General features: G+C 45.9%; 1 protein-coding gene across 4 annotated transcripts in view; it reads left to right on the top strand.

Moving 5' to 3' along the window:
• Positions 1-16,621, top strand: part of large1 (LARGE xylosyl- and glucuronyltransferase 1) — a 442,193-nt gene that overhangs the window by 16,046 nt on the left and 409,526 nt on the right. The window contains exon 1 of one of the 4 annotated variants that reach the window (XM_072268023.1): positions 818-895. The exons of 2 other annotated variants lie outside the window; for them this stretch is intronic. The gene's annotated coding sequence lies outside the window, so the exon portion shown is untranslated. Of the gene's footprint in view, positions 1-817; positions 896-1,579; positions 1,640-16,621 lie in introns of those variants that run through there. One more of the 4 variants, XM_072268026.1, reaches the window with a different exon arrangement.

Here is a 16,621-nt window from a genome sequence, read left to right as displayed (position 1 = left end):
TTTTTCTGTCACATCTTGGTTTTTGATCCTTTGTTTTGTTTTAGAGCTGAGCATCTTGTTTGCGAAGGTCAAAGTCAATTTATTGTCACATGCACAAGTGCATATGTGCACAGATACAATGAAAGACTTAGTTGCGGCATCATAGGCACGTAAACAGTGTTCAGAAGAAATGCATAAATGTAAATTTTACAATAAAGGACAATTTCAACAAGTCCGTTTAGTGCAAAATCGTCCTAGTGCTGCTGTACTGCAGTGACAGGGATTTAGCTGGTTGGTCAAATAACCAAATGACTGAATGGAAGTAATGTTCTTGAACCTGGTGTTGTGGGACATCAGGCTTTTTAACCTCCTGCTCGGCAGTAGCTGTGAGAGCATGCCATTGTTCGAACAATGAGGCTCCTTGGATGTTGTTTACTTGAGGCAGTGCGATAGAGGGGAGGGCTGTGCTGGTGATGTATTGGGCTGAGTCCTCTGCAGCTTTCTGGGAGCCATGGGAAGGGAAGGGGTAATGGCGTTCAGCCTGCTGTCATTCATATAGGCCGTAGCTGACCTGTCCCCTTGCCTGCCATCAATTCAGATCTTTTGCCTTTTCCAACAATGGCAGCGGGCTTCCATCTTCCTCGGAGAGACGCGTCCCCTGCTGTCGTAGTTAAATCTTTTGTGAATGGACTTGCTCAAGGAAATCTGTTCTCCTGCACGTGTCCTGCTTGTGATTTTTAAATACAAGTTGTCAGAACACTCCTCAGCCTTTTAAATACGTAGGAATGCAAGCAGCATGTGATCTGACTGATAATTAACTTTTAAAATCTGTAATTCAGGTAATTTAATGCTGAGCACGCTCCGTGTCCTGATTTTTGTTTTCCATTTGTACATGGATCTGGAGATTGTTTGTAAGGTAAGCAGGTAATTCCTGTGCTTGGGGATCCTCGGGAATACAGTGATATGGTGAATGTCTGCATTCTGAAAGAACTCCCAATGCTGAGTGGCTTACTTAACTCGTGTCAATCAAGGCAGCTGAAAACGCATCTGGCCTACAGTTTGTGTTGCTTTTTGCATCATTGCAGGTGAATCGTTTAAATGTGGGAGAAGGCTGCTAGCAAGTCTGCTGACCTGTTGGTTATAAGAATTGACAGCTTGGTCAGTTAACTTGAAAGGTTAAGATTAGCTCTAGTCACATGCATGTCAAATGTGCAATGAAATCTGTTTGTGTCAATAACCGGCACAGTCCAAGGATTTGCCAGAGGCAGCCCTCAAGTGTTGTTGTGCTTCTGTTGCCAAAATAGCATGCCCATCCGTAACTTGTAACCCTAACCTGTAAGCCTTTGAATGTGGAAGGAAACTGGAGCACCCAGAGGAAACCGACACAGTCACAGAGAGATCGTCCAAACTACTTGTATAGTTAGTGGGAATTGATCCTTGAACTTCCAGCTGCTGGTGCTGTAAACAGAGGCGGGGTGTTCATTCTGATGTGCATGACCTGCAAAATGTACTATTTGCTCACGAGCTTTTCCATGCCAGCATTTGTTTTAGAAATGTAGCTGCTTGCCTTTCACCAGACACGTACTTCCAGCTTCTTACGATTTCATTATTATTGGGAAGTTCTGAGGCCTCCCGTGCTCTTTTCTCTGCCATCAGTTCTGTAAGTCAATTGCTGTTGGACTTTTACCTGGTCCTCAGAACTGCTTAGTTTCTTTTGAAGAAAAACGGTGTTTCCAGTCCAGGAAAAGTACTTGCTTAATTCTTGGATCTCCTAGTTATTCTTGTCAAGCCAGACCTAGTGATTTCTTGGAGAAAGGTCCGGGTTTTGTCACAGCTTTAATAATTGTGGTCATCAGGGTAGTCCTGTTGGTTGGTGCTCTGGGTGAGGAGTCGTCTCGTCAGTTTGTCTGGGAGATAGTCTGAGTTCTCTTTCCAGGGATGATGCCTCAAATGTGTGTTTCTACCATTTTAAGACTTCTAGCATTTTTAGTTTGACTTTGAGTCTGGGAAGAGTTGGTTTGCAGCTTCCTTGACATCTTTAACGCTGTTCTTGTAGTAACATTTCTTGTTGGCTCCCTGCATTTTTGGGGCCAGATTGAGATCTGATTAGATGGTGGCTAACCTGACGGTCATGGGTTCATGTACTGGGGTGAATGCCCCTCTGATCGGCTGCTGTGTTACATTTAAAGCAATTGACTGATTTGAGCATTGGTCTGATATCATAGCTCAGGAATTTGACTCTGTGAGATGGTCGCTTTACAACTGCATTGTTAAAACTTGCACTTTCTACAGGGGCCAGATTAGAAGATGAACATTGGCTTCACGGGGTGGGCTTTGCCAGGATGATTATCTGATCTGGCATCTCTGACCTCCCGATAGATGATCAGTTTGCTATGGGTTCAGCACACCCACTCTAACCCCAGAAACAACAGATACAACTTGGGCTTTCAGGAGCCCATGGATGTATCCCAGGGATGATGAGCTGATTCTCTTGGATGCCAGGGTGGAAGATGCCCATCCCTCGGGCATGTATGATGGGGACCACACACAAAATGCTGGAGGAACTCAGTAGGACAGGCAGCATCTGTGGAGGGCGATAGTATGTTTGGAGCACAGTCTTGCCATAACCACCACTGTTACACCAGAGATGGTCGCATGCGCCTACCCTCAAGGTCCACACACTGCTTTGCTGTTGTCCTCATGCTGGTGATGCACTTCATGTTTTGGTGGTGCTACTGAGCTACTCCATGCTTGGGCAGGGGATTTCAAACTGCGCCTTTTAACAGGTGAGGGGCACTGAACCCTTGCCCAAGGGGTGGTTAACAGAAGGAACTCCCCTGCCCATGTCTGAACTGCTGTTATGAGACTTCATGGGATTAACAGCCAATCCTAGGAATCCCAAAGTCACCAGGCAGTAGGCTGCCCGGGCAAAATGAGTCCTTCAAGCACAAGTTAATGGAATGGCTCATTGTAATTTTCCCAGACAGCCTTCCTGATTCTCTCTCCCTCCCCCCCCCCACCCCCCCATTGCCGTGTCTTGTTCCCCACTTCAATCATCCAATCTAACAGTCCTTCCACCAGCTTCCCACAACTCCCCTCCGCCCTCCCCGTCTCCTTAGTCCATTCCACGCTCTACTTTCTTCACCTCTGATTCCATCTTCAGTCCTTTGTCACCTCCCTGCGCGTCTGCTCTGCCATTCTATCATGGCTATTTATTATCGCTCTCCTGCCTTCTCCCCATAACCTTTGCCCTGTCTAATCAAGAACCTGTCCATGTCCGTTTTAAATATACCCAATGACATGGCCTCCACAGCTGTCTGTGGGAATAAATTCCACAGATTTGTACCCTCTGGCTGAAGAAATTCCTCCATCTTTGTTCTAAATGGATCTCCCTCTATTCTGAGACCATGTCCTCTGGTCCTAGACTCCCCACCATAGGAAATACCCTCTCCACATTCACTCTATCTAGGTCTTTCAATCATGGATATGTTTCAATGAGATTCCCCCCTCATTCTTCTAAACTCCAGTGAGTACAGGCCCAGAGCCATCAAATGCTCTTCGTATGTTAAATCTTTGATTCCTGGAATCGTTCTCGTGAATCTTCCCTGGACCCTCTCCAATGCCAGCACGTCTTTTCTTAGATAACGGGCCCAAAATTGATCAAAATACTCTGTGTGGTCTGACCAATGCCTTATAAAGCTGCAGTATTAAACCCTTACTTTATTTTATACTTGTGTTTTAGTCCTCAAATTGAATGCTAACTTTAAATTCCTGGGTGTCACGATCTGAGGACCTGTCCTGGACCTATCATATGAACATTGTTGTAAAGAAAGCACAATAGTGCCTCTACTTCAGGAGCCTGCAGAGATTCGGCATGTCATCGAAAACCTTGGCAAACTTCTATAGATGTGTGGTGGAAACTGCACTGACTGACTGCATTATGGCCTGGTATGGGAATAGCAATACCTCTGAGTGGAAAATCCTACAAAGGGATTTGGCCCAGTACATCATGGGTAAAACCCTGCCAACATTGAGCACATCTGCATGAAATGTTGATGCAGCAAAGAAGGATCCATCTCAAAGATCCCCCCCCCCCATCCAGACAATGCTCTTTTCTCACTGCTGCCATCAGGTAGAAGGTACACGTGCCTCAGGACTCACACCACCAGGTTCAGGAACAGTTACTACTCCTCAACCATCAGGCTCTTGAATAAAAGGGAGTAGCTACACATTTAAGGCCTCTGTTATATTGTTATTTCATGCTCATTATTTATTGCTATTTATTTATGTCTGCATTTGCACAGCTTAAGTTTACAGTTCCTAATGTTTACAGTTTACAGTTGCCGTTCAATAGATTTGCTAAGTTTGGCCGCATAAAAAGATTCTCAGGGTTGTATGTGGTGACATGTATGTACTCTGATATAAATTTTACTTTGACCTTTGAACATTCAATTTGCACAAGGGCTCCAAAGTCCATTTGCTCCTTTTGATTTATGAATTTTCTCCCCATTTGGAAAATAGTGTGACGAGAATACACACAGATTAAGATGTTAGCTGTCCTGTGCTGGCACCAGTGGGATCAGCAGTTAGTCTGCCACCTGTCTTCAGGAGAAAGAGAGATAAGGAAAACAATGGAGCAGCATTTGGAGATGTTAATGAAGGGACGGGAGAGTTTAACGGAAGGAGAGCTGTCAAGATCAGCTCCCCCTTTGAACCCTGAACTGTTTGAAGTGATGGACAGGCGATACCCCAGCAGGGGGATAAAAAGGGACAGGTTCGCTAAGGCAGGACACACACGACACCCCGAGGTAACGGGACCCTGAAAGCGGTGCATCTCCCACAAGTCGGTGGGAAGTTTTGGACGGCTGGTCGCTGGACAAGCCATAGACGCACAGGGTGGAAAGGCACGATCAGCGGGAACTTGGTGTGTGTCCACCCTTGTCTGGGTGCCAGGTTCACCGCAGAGAAACGATCGTATCGGGAAATGGAGGGGTCACGGTCGGTGACCTCAGATGACATCACAAAAGACTCGCCCGAAAGCTGACTGCGACGGTCTGTGTGGAAGCCATTTGAATATTCATTCATTTTGCGCTCTCTCTCTCTCTCTCTCTCTCTCTCTCTCTCCTCCCCCCCCCACACTGTCCATCTCCCATGGCAGCGATTACTGCGAACTGAACTAAATTGAACTGAACATTGCATCACTTTGAAACTGGTCATTTACCCCTAGACAACGATAGAGCTTGATTGATCCTGTTATCTTAATTCTGTGTACGTGTGTGTTTATCATTGCTGAACTGTTGCATTTATTATCCTTTTGATTAGAGTACTGTGTTGCTTGTTTCTTTAATAAAACTTTCTTAGTTCTAGTAATCCAGACTCCAACTGAGTGATCCATTTCTGCTGGTTTGGCAACCCAGTTACGGGGTACGTAACATAAGTGGGGTTCTCGTCCGCGATTTTGAACGCTAAATTTGGGACGGAGTAAATTGGGTCAAAATTCCCGAAAGAAAGAAAAGACAAACAGCAGAAATGGAGGCTGAGGAATTTATAAAGGCGCCGACCTTGGAGGCATTAGAGGATGCCAGGAAAACGGAATTGGTAGCTGTGGCCAAACGGTTGAATCTTGCTAAGGGGAAGTCGACAATGAGGAGAGCAGAGATACACAGAGCTATCGTAGAGCACTATGCATCTAAAGGTGTGTTTCCCCCAAGGCGAGCTGGGGGTGGTGTCTATTGGAAAAACCTGCTGGAGATGCGGTACAGGTGCAGCTTGAAAGACTGAGACTTGAGCACAAGTTCCGGGTACGGCAGTTAGAACACGAAGAGAAGCAGTTAGAAAGGCAGGAGAAAGAGAGAGAGACAGTTGGAGCGAGAGGAGAAACAGAGGGAAAGGGAATTCGAGCTGGAGAAGTTAAGGATAAGGGCAGAGCAGGGGCCCGTGCCGAACCAAGGTGGAGGGTTCCGGGCGACCCAGGAGGTTAGGCTGGTTTCCCCATTTGACGATACCGATGTGGATCGGTACTTCCTCCATTTCGAAAAAGTTGCTATAAGTCAGGACTGGCCGAGGGGTAAGTGGGCTGTTTTGCTTCAGAGTGTACTGAAAGGGAAAGCCCAACAAGCTTACTCAGCTTTGTCCGCGGAAGATGCCCAGAGGTATGAGGTGGTGAAAGAGGCCATCCTCAGGATTTATGAGTTGAACCCGGAGGCATACTGGCAGAGGTTCCGGAATGCGAGGAAGCAGTGAGGCCGCACGTATTTAGAGTTTGCCTGTGAGATGCAGACATATTGTGAGCATTGGTGCGCCTCGAAGGGGGTAGAGGGGGATTATGACAGACTGCTACAGCTGATCCTGATTGAACAGTTTAAAGGTTGTGTCCCTAAGGGTATGAGACCCTACCTAGATGAGAAAGAGGCAGCCACGTTAGCCGCAACTGCTAAGTTAGCGGATAAGTATGCATTGACGCATAAAATGAAGTTTGCCCCGAGTAAAGGCTACCAGAAGGGTAGTCAGGACGGCGGGGAGAGTCCGCCAGAAAAGTCAGAAAGTAAGCCGGGGACTAGTGAGAAGGATAAGGTAGACCGGGAGCAGTCTGGTAGGAAGTCTCCTGGGGTCGTCTGTTATAATTGCGGGAAAGTTGGACACTTTGCGTCCAGGTGCTTTGCCCCAAAGAAGGAGACGGGAAAAGGAAAAACGGCGATTTTGACTGGCTGTATCGAACTGGTAAACGAACCGCTAGGACAGGACAGGTCTGCCAAAGTTCAGGAAGGGCGCGAGAGGTTTATCTCGGCCGGATTGGTGTCATTGAAGGAGGGGTTAAAACCAGTTCCAATGTGGATCTGGAGAGACACGGGAGCGTGTCAGTCACTAATACTGAAGAATGTATTAGAGTTTAGCTCAGAGACCCAGACTGGGGAGGTCAAGGTCAAAGGTATTGGAGAAGGGACAGAGGCAGTCCCTTTGCACCAGATACACTTACAAAGCAACCTGGTCTCTGGACTAGTCATGATCGGGGTGAGGTCCAAATTACCGATGAAAAGCATGGAAGTCTTGCTCAGTAATGACCTCGCTGGGGGAATCGTGTTCCCAGCCGTGAGATTGACAGGTCAGCCTGCCAGCATTGAGGCCCCGCCCATGGACTCACAGGTTCATCACGGGACTGCGGTAGTAAATTTAGCTGAGACGTTTCTGCCAGCCTTGTATGAGAAGGGGGTAGAAAGTGAAAAGAAGGAGTGTAGTGAAACAAGAGGTAGTGAGGGAGCTGAGACAGAGTTAGCATTAGCCAGGAAAGAATTTGTGCAGGCGCAGGAGTGAGACGAGGGGCTGATGGTTTTGGCAGAGACAGCTCTCTCTCACGCAGAATTAACAAGGGAACTAGTAGGCTATTGTGTGGAGGAGGAAGTGCTAAGGAAGAAAGGGAAACCAAGTACTGTACCCGCAGATGAGGAATGGGGGGTGGTGCAAAAGAGTTATGGGGATGAGATTTTTAACCTGGCCCACAAGGTACCCCTCGGTGGACATTTTGAGGTGCTGGAGGAAACAGTTGGTGGAATCATGAAAGAGGTTTACCGGGTGCACCGGAGGAAGGATGTTATTGATTATGGCCGATGCGAACTGAGACGGTCACAGGCTTTTGATATGCTAACAAACCGAGTCGGTGTTAGCGTGGAAATCAATGAAGCTAGGGTCCCCCTGATAAGAGAAAAAAGCCATTTTGAAAAGATGAATATGGTATCGACCAGATGGGGGAAGGCTATTGTTTTGGCCAGGTCTACTGATAAGGTCTCTCCCTTAATCCCCGAACAAAGCGATTCTTTAGGAGAAGTAATTAAACGACTCGCACACGTTTGATTGTCCCGAGGCGATGCAAAGAAGTGGGACGTTGGGTGGTGTTTGTTACAGTAGGTCAGCCTAGCGAGCAGTAGCCCTATAGAATGAGTAATTCAGTGACGAAAGGGCTGACGAACACAGAGGTGTGTATCGGCGATGTAATACAGCTGTCTGAAGCCAGCTTGATAGTGAACCTTGAAAAAAATGAGTTCAGCCACATGAAAGTCACTTACCTGGGAATTTTGGTGACACAGGGGCAGCTGGCAGCGATGCAAGCTAAAGTGCGGGCTATCTCTGACATCCCAATCCCGACAGACAAGAGGGCCCTCAGAAGGCTCTTGGAGATGGTGAGGTACTGGAGGAAGATTTGCAATAACTCTGCGGTTACTACCCCTCCCCCTCCTACTAAGCCCTTGCGAGAGAAAACTAAGTTGGAATGGGATGACCCTTGTTATTGTGGTCCGGGACGAAACCCAATGAGAGGTTATATTGATCGCAATTCATCAGTGTTTTTGGCCACTATGAAGTTTGCTAGTTGGAGCCTGGTCTAAGGGATTATTAATAACACATATAAAAGGAACAGAAAATGTGATGGCTGACTGTCTGTCAGGTGTTGACAACTTCAAATTTGCTGTATTAGCCAAATAGCTGATAAAGATGTATATTTGTGTGTATCAAATAATGTATTCATGTTTGTAATTTTTACCCCGGTAAAAATGCTTAAAGGGGGGAAGTGTGACGAGAATACACATAGATTAAGATGTTAGCTGTCCTGTGCTGGCACCAGTGGGATCAGCAGTTGGTCTGCCATCTGTCTTCAGGGGAGAGAGAGAGATAAGGAAAACAATGGAGCAGCATTTGGAGATGTTAATGAAGGGACGGGAGAGAGTAACGGAAGGAGAGCTGTCAAGATCGGCTCCCCCTTTGAACCCTGAACTGTTTGAAGTGATGGACAGGTGATACCCCAGCAGGGGGATAAAAAGGGACAGGTTCGCTAAGGCAGGACACACACGACACCCCGAGGTAAGGGGACCCTGGAAGCGGTGCGTCTCCCACAAGTCGGTGGGAAGTTTTGGACGGCTGATCACGGGACAAGCCATAGACGCACAGGGTGGAAAGGCACGATCGGCGGGAACCTGGTGTGTCCACCCTTGCCTGGGTGCCAGGTTCACCGCAGAGAAATGATCATATCGGGAAATGGAGGGGTCACGGTCGGTGACCTCAGATGACATCACAAAGGACTCGCCCGAAAGCTGACTGCGAAGGTCTGTGTGGAAGCCATTTGAATATTCATTCGTTTTCCTCTCTCTCTCTCTCTCTCTCCTTCCCCCCACACTGTCCATCTTCCACGGCAGCGATTACTGCGAACTGAACTGAACTAAATTGAACTGAACTTTGCGTCACTTTGAAACTGGTCATTTACCCCTAGACAACGATAAAGCTTGATTGATCCTGTTATCTTAATTCTGTGTACGTGTGTGTTTATCATTGCTGAACTGTTGCATTTATTATCCTTTTGATTAGAGTACTGTGTTGCTTGTTACTTTAATAAAACTTTCTTAGTTCTAGTAATCCAGACTCCAACTGAGTAATCCATTTCTGCTGGTTTGGCAACCCAGTTACGGGGTACGTAACAATAGTCTACGCCTTTATTCCTTCTATGAAAGTGCTTGACCATACACTTCCCTAGAAAATATTCCATCTGCCACTTTGTCCACCCTCCTAATCTGGGGTGGCACGGTAGCATAATGGTTAACACAGTGCTCTACGGTACCAGCGACCTGGGTTCCTTTCCCGCTGCTGTCTGTAAGGAGTTTGTACGCTTTCCACGTGACTGCATGGCATTCCTCCGCATGGCTCCGGTTTCCTCCCGCATTCCAAAGCCGTACCGGTTGGGAGGTCTATCATTTGTTGTAAATTGTCCTGTGGTTAGGCTTGGTTTAAATCAGGGTTTGCACTGTTGTCTGTCACCACCTCATTGTTCTATGAGCTAAAGATCATCGAGCTGCAGCTCCAGTTAATCAGCTTCAGTTGTGATCATTCATTAACAATTTAAATTAAGAATAGCTTCCGTTGTCACGTGTACATCAAAGCAATGAAGCGCACAGTGAACTGTGTGTTTGTGTCAATGACCAACACAGTTTATGGATGTGCTGGGGCAGCCTGAAGGTGTTACCGTGGTTCCAGCATGCTGACAATTTATTGACTTGGGAGCACCTGGAGAAAGCCCATGCGGTCACGGGGAAAACGCACAAGCTTCTTGCAGGTAGCGGCGGAATTGAATGGGAATCACGGCGCAGTGAAGTGTTACGATTACCGCTAGGCTACTGTGCTACTTATTGGGGTGGTGCTTCCGGTCTGCATACCAAATCATCTTAGTTACAGTTATAGTTATGACCAAGATGCTGCATACCAAGTCAAAACGTATTCCTTTTGTGTTCTGGCCCCACCCCAATTAGTCTTTGTACCTGCCAGTGAGCTTTTATTAGTTTGTAACAGGATGCACATCCCTTGTTCCTCCACTTCTCCGAGTCTTTGAAAAATATTCCGAGTGGGCCGTGTTGAGTGATTACAGTTTGTACCCTCTGTGGCAGTGTTGTTGTTTTTTTTCTGGTTTAGTTAATCTTTGCTGATTGGTTAATGGGAGCAGCAAGTCCCCAACCTGGCCCCCTCTCCATGCTGCAGGGCATCGGGCATCCGCCACCCAGCTGAGGAAAGTAGAACAAAATCTGCTCTGCCAAACCAGTTTCACGGGCCATGTGCAATTAGCCAGAGTGTGTTGTACGTGAGCACTTTTGTTTTGTCAGCCATGCATGAAATGGGCAGTCGGTTGGAGCGTGTTCCAGATGATCTCCATGGTAACACAAGGTCGCTGATAGAGTTCCCTATGGTTACCTTACAACTTTTCCAAATCAGTTGCTAATTTCTTTAACCCCCATTGCTCCTGTTGTAGTTGACCTTGACTGCAGCTTGCTTGAACTGTCACTTGTGTCCATAAGACATGGGAGTAGAATTAGGCCATTTGGCCCATTTAGTCTGCTCTGCCACTCAATCATGGCTGATCCTTTCTCCACTCTTCAGCTCCATTCAGTGGCCTTCTCCCCAAAACCTTTGATGTTGTGTCCATTCGAGAGTCTATTGGGCTCTGCCTTAATTACACCCAACAACCTGGCTTTCACAGCTGCCTGTGGTAACAAATTCACCACCCTCTGGCTAAAGAAATTTTTCTGCATCTGATTTAAATGGACGCCCCTCTATCCTGAGGCTGTGCCCACCATTCTGTCAGACCCAACAGGTGTACATTCGAAGCACACTTGCACCTTTAATTGCTAAATTAGTTGTAAGGTGCTTTATTTACAAGGGAACATAATTGGATAAGTCAATGTTTCAGGCTATCCCAAGTAGGGTTGTGTTTTTACAGACATTCGTAAGTCAGTTTTGCCCATGAGTTGGAAAATACACAAGAATCAGTATCATAATAGATGGCATCAAAAATGAAATGGATTGTGAGCAGGTTTGGGGCCCCTTATCTAGAAAAGGTATGCTGGCTTTAGAGAGGGTCCAGAAGAGGTTCACGAATGGTCCTGGGAATGAAAGGGTTAACATTGGGAGTTTGATGCTCTGGGCCTATACTTTCTGGAGTTTAGAAGAAAGAAGTGGTGGGGGGGGGGGGAATCTCATTGAAACCTATCAAATATTGAAAGGCCTAGACAGTGGATGTGGAGGGGATGTTTTCTACAGTGGGACTCTAGGACCAGAGGACATAGCCTCTGAATAGAAGGGTGTCCCTTTAGAACAAATCAGGAATTTCTTTAGCTAGAGGATGGTGAATCTGTGAAATTCATTACCACAGACAGTTGTTGAGACCAAGTCATTGGGTATATTTAAAGCGGACGTTGATAAGTTCTTGATTAGTATGGGTGTAAAAGTTGCGGGGAGAAGGGAAGTAAATGGGATTGAGTAGGATAATAAATCACATGAGTGGTAGAGCAGACTCAATGGGCTAAACAGCCTAATTCTGCTATTAGTGATTGGAGGCAGACTATACGTGCTGGAATGTGGAAAAATGTTACAAAACACTGGAAGAACTCAGCAGGTCTGGCAGCGTTTATCAGGGGAAATGGACAGCCGATGTTTCAGTTTGAGAGCATTCATCTGGACTGAAACTGGAGATGTGGTCAGCATACCAGGTAGAGGGAGGGGATGGAGCAAGGGTTGGTGGGTGTTAGATGGATATAGGTGAGGGATAATCAGCAGATGGGGGAGGGTGGCAATGAGGAAATGGGTGGAGATGACAATGGATGAAGATAGAATTTGACAGGAGAAGGTTGAGCTTGGAGGGGAAAGTAGTGGGAGGAATGTGTGGGTGATGGGCAGACAGCAGAGAGGGAGATGGGGGCTGGGTGAATGAAGGGAAGTGGAGGGGAGTGGGGGAAAAGAACAACAGGAAATATCTATCGATGTACTCCAAGGTCTCTCTTCCTCTATAGTCCATAAGGTGCTGACATTGTATGTCCAAGCCTCATTACTGCCCAAAATGCACGCCCTCACTTCTGGATTTAACCCCATATGTCATTTCTCAGCCTTTTCTTCCACCAAATAAATTTCTCTGCAGCCCACACGTAGAGGCAGTTAAACAGCACATGGATTGGAGGAATATGGACAATGTGTAGGTCGAGGTGCAGTTTACTTCGGCATCGTGATTGGCACAGACCTTTGGGGAAAGAACTTGTTCCTGTTCTGCTTTTAATGGTTGAGGGAGGTGTAGTGATCACAAATTCTGTCCTCTCCACCCATTCGGTTACTTAAAGCATTTTTTGTTAGAACTTAAAAGATAGCGCTCAAAGATCACTTACATTCTCTCTCCATAGATACAGCCCAACCTGCTGCGTATTTCAACATTCTCTGCTTTTTATCTTGGATGTTGCTGTGGCAACTTTTACATTCAACTGAAAGTTTTATTTGGGCTGAAGTTATAAATTTTTTTTGGAGCATGGTTGTCCCTGCAAGTATTGCGATCTTGCTGGTAAAAGAAAAGTGGGTAGTGTACTGTACTTGCTAGCATGTTGCTTATGCTGTCTCACATTTCTGTTACATAGATAATGATGATGGGATGTGTAGTTCTAATTAAATAAGTGCAATATTTCCACCCTTGCCAATATTCACTAATCGAAGATTAATAAAGATTCATTTTAAGCTGCCTGGAGATGCAAATCAATAGATATTAAACCTTCTAAAATTTGAACAAGGTATTTGTTGGTAGGGCATTATTATGCTCCAATATTCTAACTAATTTGGAGCAGTTCCCTGATGACTGTGTATAGGCAGAATTAATTTTATTCACTCAAAATTATCGAACATATAACAAAAAATAAAATCGCGTGTCCAATTATTTTCATGATCTCTTGATGGGACAATTTGTGCTTATTTCCACTGGTTGTTTGTAAGATGCTTGCATTGTCTGCTTGTGGAGCTGCCTCTGTCTGCTACACATGGCCCCTGTTGATGGAAGGACGACCAATTTGTCCTACATTATTTATATTATAGCTTCTCTCAAACCCCAAGCTCATCATAACAAGAGAGATGCATCTGCCAAAGTCCTCACTTTCCTTCAGTGAGTTCGAGTTGAGATTAATTCTGGCACACTTGGAGTTAAGCAACCTTCGAACTCGTGGGTGCTGAGTGTAATGGTGGTGGGTGGGGGGAAATTGTTTTTTAAGGGGCCAAGGGAGAGTCCTGAGACCTAACTTGTTCATCCTGCCATGGACTGGTTGACACAATGCTGGGTGCCCAACCTTAGCCTGAGGTTGGCTTTGCTCAAGGGCTTGGCTATCCAAGCATAAGAATGATGGAGTCCCAGAGTGGAAGGGGCTGAGGCTTTCATGCAGGCCTTTTTCAGGAGCACTGCTTCCTGCTTTGTCTCTAGTGTACCAAGCATGGGCAGGCTGAGCTGATGCAGTGTCCCATACAGATGAATGATAGGTGATCTTAAACCAATAATGTTCTGAGGGGCATTAATAAGGAGGGAGCTGGAAGAATGTTTTTGCCAGTGGGGTGTGAGGTATCTGGAACTGGGAAGGGAAGGGCACAGTTTCAGAATGAGGATCGTCCGTTTTGGGTTGAGATGAGGAATTTCTCTTTTCTGAATCTTTGGAATTCTCCTGTCCTCAAGAGTTGCAGAGGCAGAGAATGACAAACATTCCAGCAGATTAAGTTGCAGGGGATGGAGGAGAGAGTGGTGCTATGATGGGATCAATGGTGTGCTGATTGGTAGGGCTGGCTGAAGTGGTCAGTTGTTTATTATGATAACAAATGTCAGTGCAGAGATTATTTTTTTCCCATCTGGGCACAAGCAGCAATCGTCTCCTGCCGCTAGCTGGTGATCAATAAGAAGGATGAGCATTTTTGCAGGAGGGGAAATGAGACAGGATGGGGAATGAAAAATGAGGTGTTGCCACAATCAACAGTGGAAAGAGTGAGCAGTTTCAAGTTCCTGGGTTTTAGTGTCTCTGAAGATCTATCCCAGGACCAACAAATTGATGCAATTCCAAAGTCTGGATAATAGGTGTTTGAGGAGATTTGGTATGTCACCAAAGGTCACAGATTTCTAGAATGGAGAGCAGTCTGACTAGTTGCATCACTGACTGGTATTGACCCCCACCCCACAGGACATGCCCCCTTCTCATAGCTGCATCAGCCTGAAGATGAACATTCAACATTTTACAAACAGCTCCTTCCCCTCAGTCATCTGTTTTCAGAACGGACAATGAACACTGCCTTGCTATTTTTGCTCTCTTTTTGCACTGATTTATTTATATATATTTCTTACTATACTTGTAGCTTTTTAATTTATTGCACCACAGAAACAACAAATTTCAGAGTTATTCTGATCTCTCCTCTGTGAATCTCTGCTCTTCCCTCTTTCCATGATGCACTACTCCCATCAACAGAGGATACAATGGATTAAAGTTTATAATTACCTTGATTAATCTGCTCAGACCCACTTTGTTTTGCCACTGGATAACCACCTGTAGCCCATTTCAATTTAGATAAACTGAAGTTAAACTTGATTATTGACATCAGGTGCATTAATGCACATTCTCAATTCCTGTTTAACATTATTAATGGCACCCTGTTGAAATGTGACTGAATTCTTTTAAATGTTGTAAGTGTTTTATTGCCTAGCCACTGAAGTGCAATGATTACATCTGAGCTTTCATGATTGGTTTAATGCTCAGAGAAGCAGCTCTTCATTCATAGCCGATGGTACCTCATTAGAAAAAACACACAGTTAGAAATGAAATAAATATTATGATTCTCTTTTTTTTTCCCCTGGAGGAATTTGGTTCTGCTGGGCTGAGGGAGGTGGGCAGAGGGGAGTGTGGTGAGTGGGCTGGCTTAGTCCTAAATTGATGGGCTTCATTCAACTAGGTTGAGTTTTCTGCGTGTTTATATGCACAGATTTGGCAAATTCTAGAAATCTTGAGTAATGCGTGAAATGATGGAGGAACTCAGTAAGTCAGGTGGTATTTATGGAGGGGAATCAACAGTCAATATTTTAGGCTGAGACCCTGCATCAGGACCAATCTGCATAACAAAGTGGGCAGTTCAGCCACTAGTTTGCTTGGCTATTGAATTAGACCAAGGGTGCTCCACACCTCAAGTTTGTTCACGCATGTTTTCCTTGCCTAAGAAAAATCAACCAGTCTGTCTTAATCAGCAATGATCCCAGCCAGTATGATGTTGGGTGGGAGGGGGGAGAGACGGCTTTGTTAGGTTTGTTACAGGCTTGGGCAAAAGAATGCTCAGCAATGGAAAATGTCCTGTTAAGTTCTCCTGTTTTTTAAACAAAAAGCAAGTGAGGACTACTATGGATTTCTGTTTGAAGGAAGTGTTATGCCATAAGGAAATGAAAGGGGAATTCAACAATTTGCAAGAGACAAACCAGTCAGAGCTATCGGAGAGACACACAAAACACTGGGGCAATTCAGTAGGTCAGGCAGCATTTATAGAGGGGAATGAAGGGCCAAGGCCCTCCATCAGGACTACAAAGGAAGAGGGAAGAAGCCGGAATAGAAAAGGGAAAGAACACGTTAGCGGATGATAGGTGAGACCAGGGGAGGAGAAATGTGGGCAGGGGTGATGAACTTGGGAGGTGATGGGCAGAAGAGGGAAGGTTCTGAAGGATGATTCTGATGGGAGAAGGCAGTAGGCTGGGAGAAAAGGAAAGCAGAGAGGAACCAGGGGTGAAAATGAGCAGGTGAGGAAAAGAGGGGAGCCAGAATGGGGAATAGGGAAAAAAGGTGAAGAGGGGTGTGGGAGAAATTACTGAAAGTTACAGAAATCGATGCTCATGCCATCAGGTTGGAGGATGCCCAAACAGAATGAGGTATTGCTCCTCAAGCTGAGTGGCCGCATTGTGATCACAGAGCGGGCCGTGGACTGGCAGGTTTGAAACCGGAAGTGCCTCGGAATTCCGGCCTTTTGCGGCGGGTGGTCTCCCGGATGTAGAGGGGGATGCAGTGGATGGCCGCAGCACAGGTGAAGTGTCACCTCACTTGGAAGGGCTGAATGGTGGTGAGAGGGGCCTTGTCCTGCTTGTGGGGGTAAGTGAGATAAAAGTCAGTGCAGAGCTGAAGAAGTTTTTAAAGTGTGACAGTTTACTCAGCAGTTCTGGCAGCATTTGTAGACAGGATTCTGAACTTCTGACTCTCTACTGACGACTGATTTGCTTTTCTGCTCCCTCTATTCTACTTGCTCCCCTCTAAACAGACTCAATATTAAGCTCTATCAAATGCCCACACATTCCTATCTT

Source organism: Mobula birostris, chromosome 9, assembly GCF_030028105.1.
Source record: "Mobula birostris isolate sMobBir1 chromosome 9, sMobBir1.hap1, whole genome shotgun sequence".
NCBI classification, from domain to species: Eukaryota; Metazoa; Chordata; class Chondrichthyes; order Myliobatiformes; family Myliobatidae; genus Mobula; species Mobula birostris.
The sequence above is the reverse complement of the archived record's forward strand: the minus strand, read 5'-3'. Positions and strand labels throughout refer to the sequence as shown.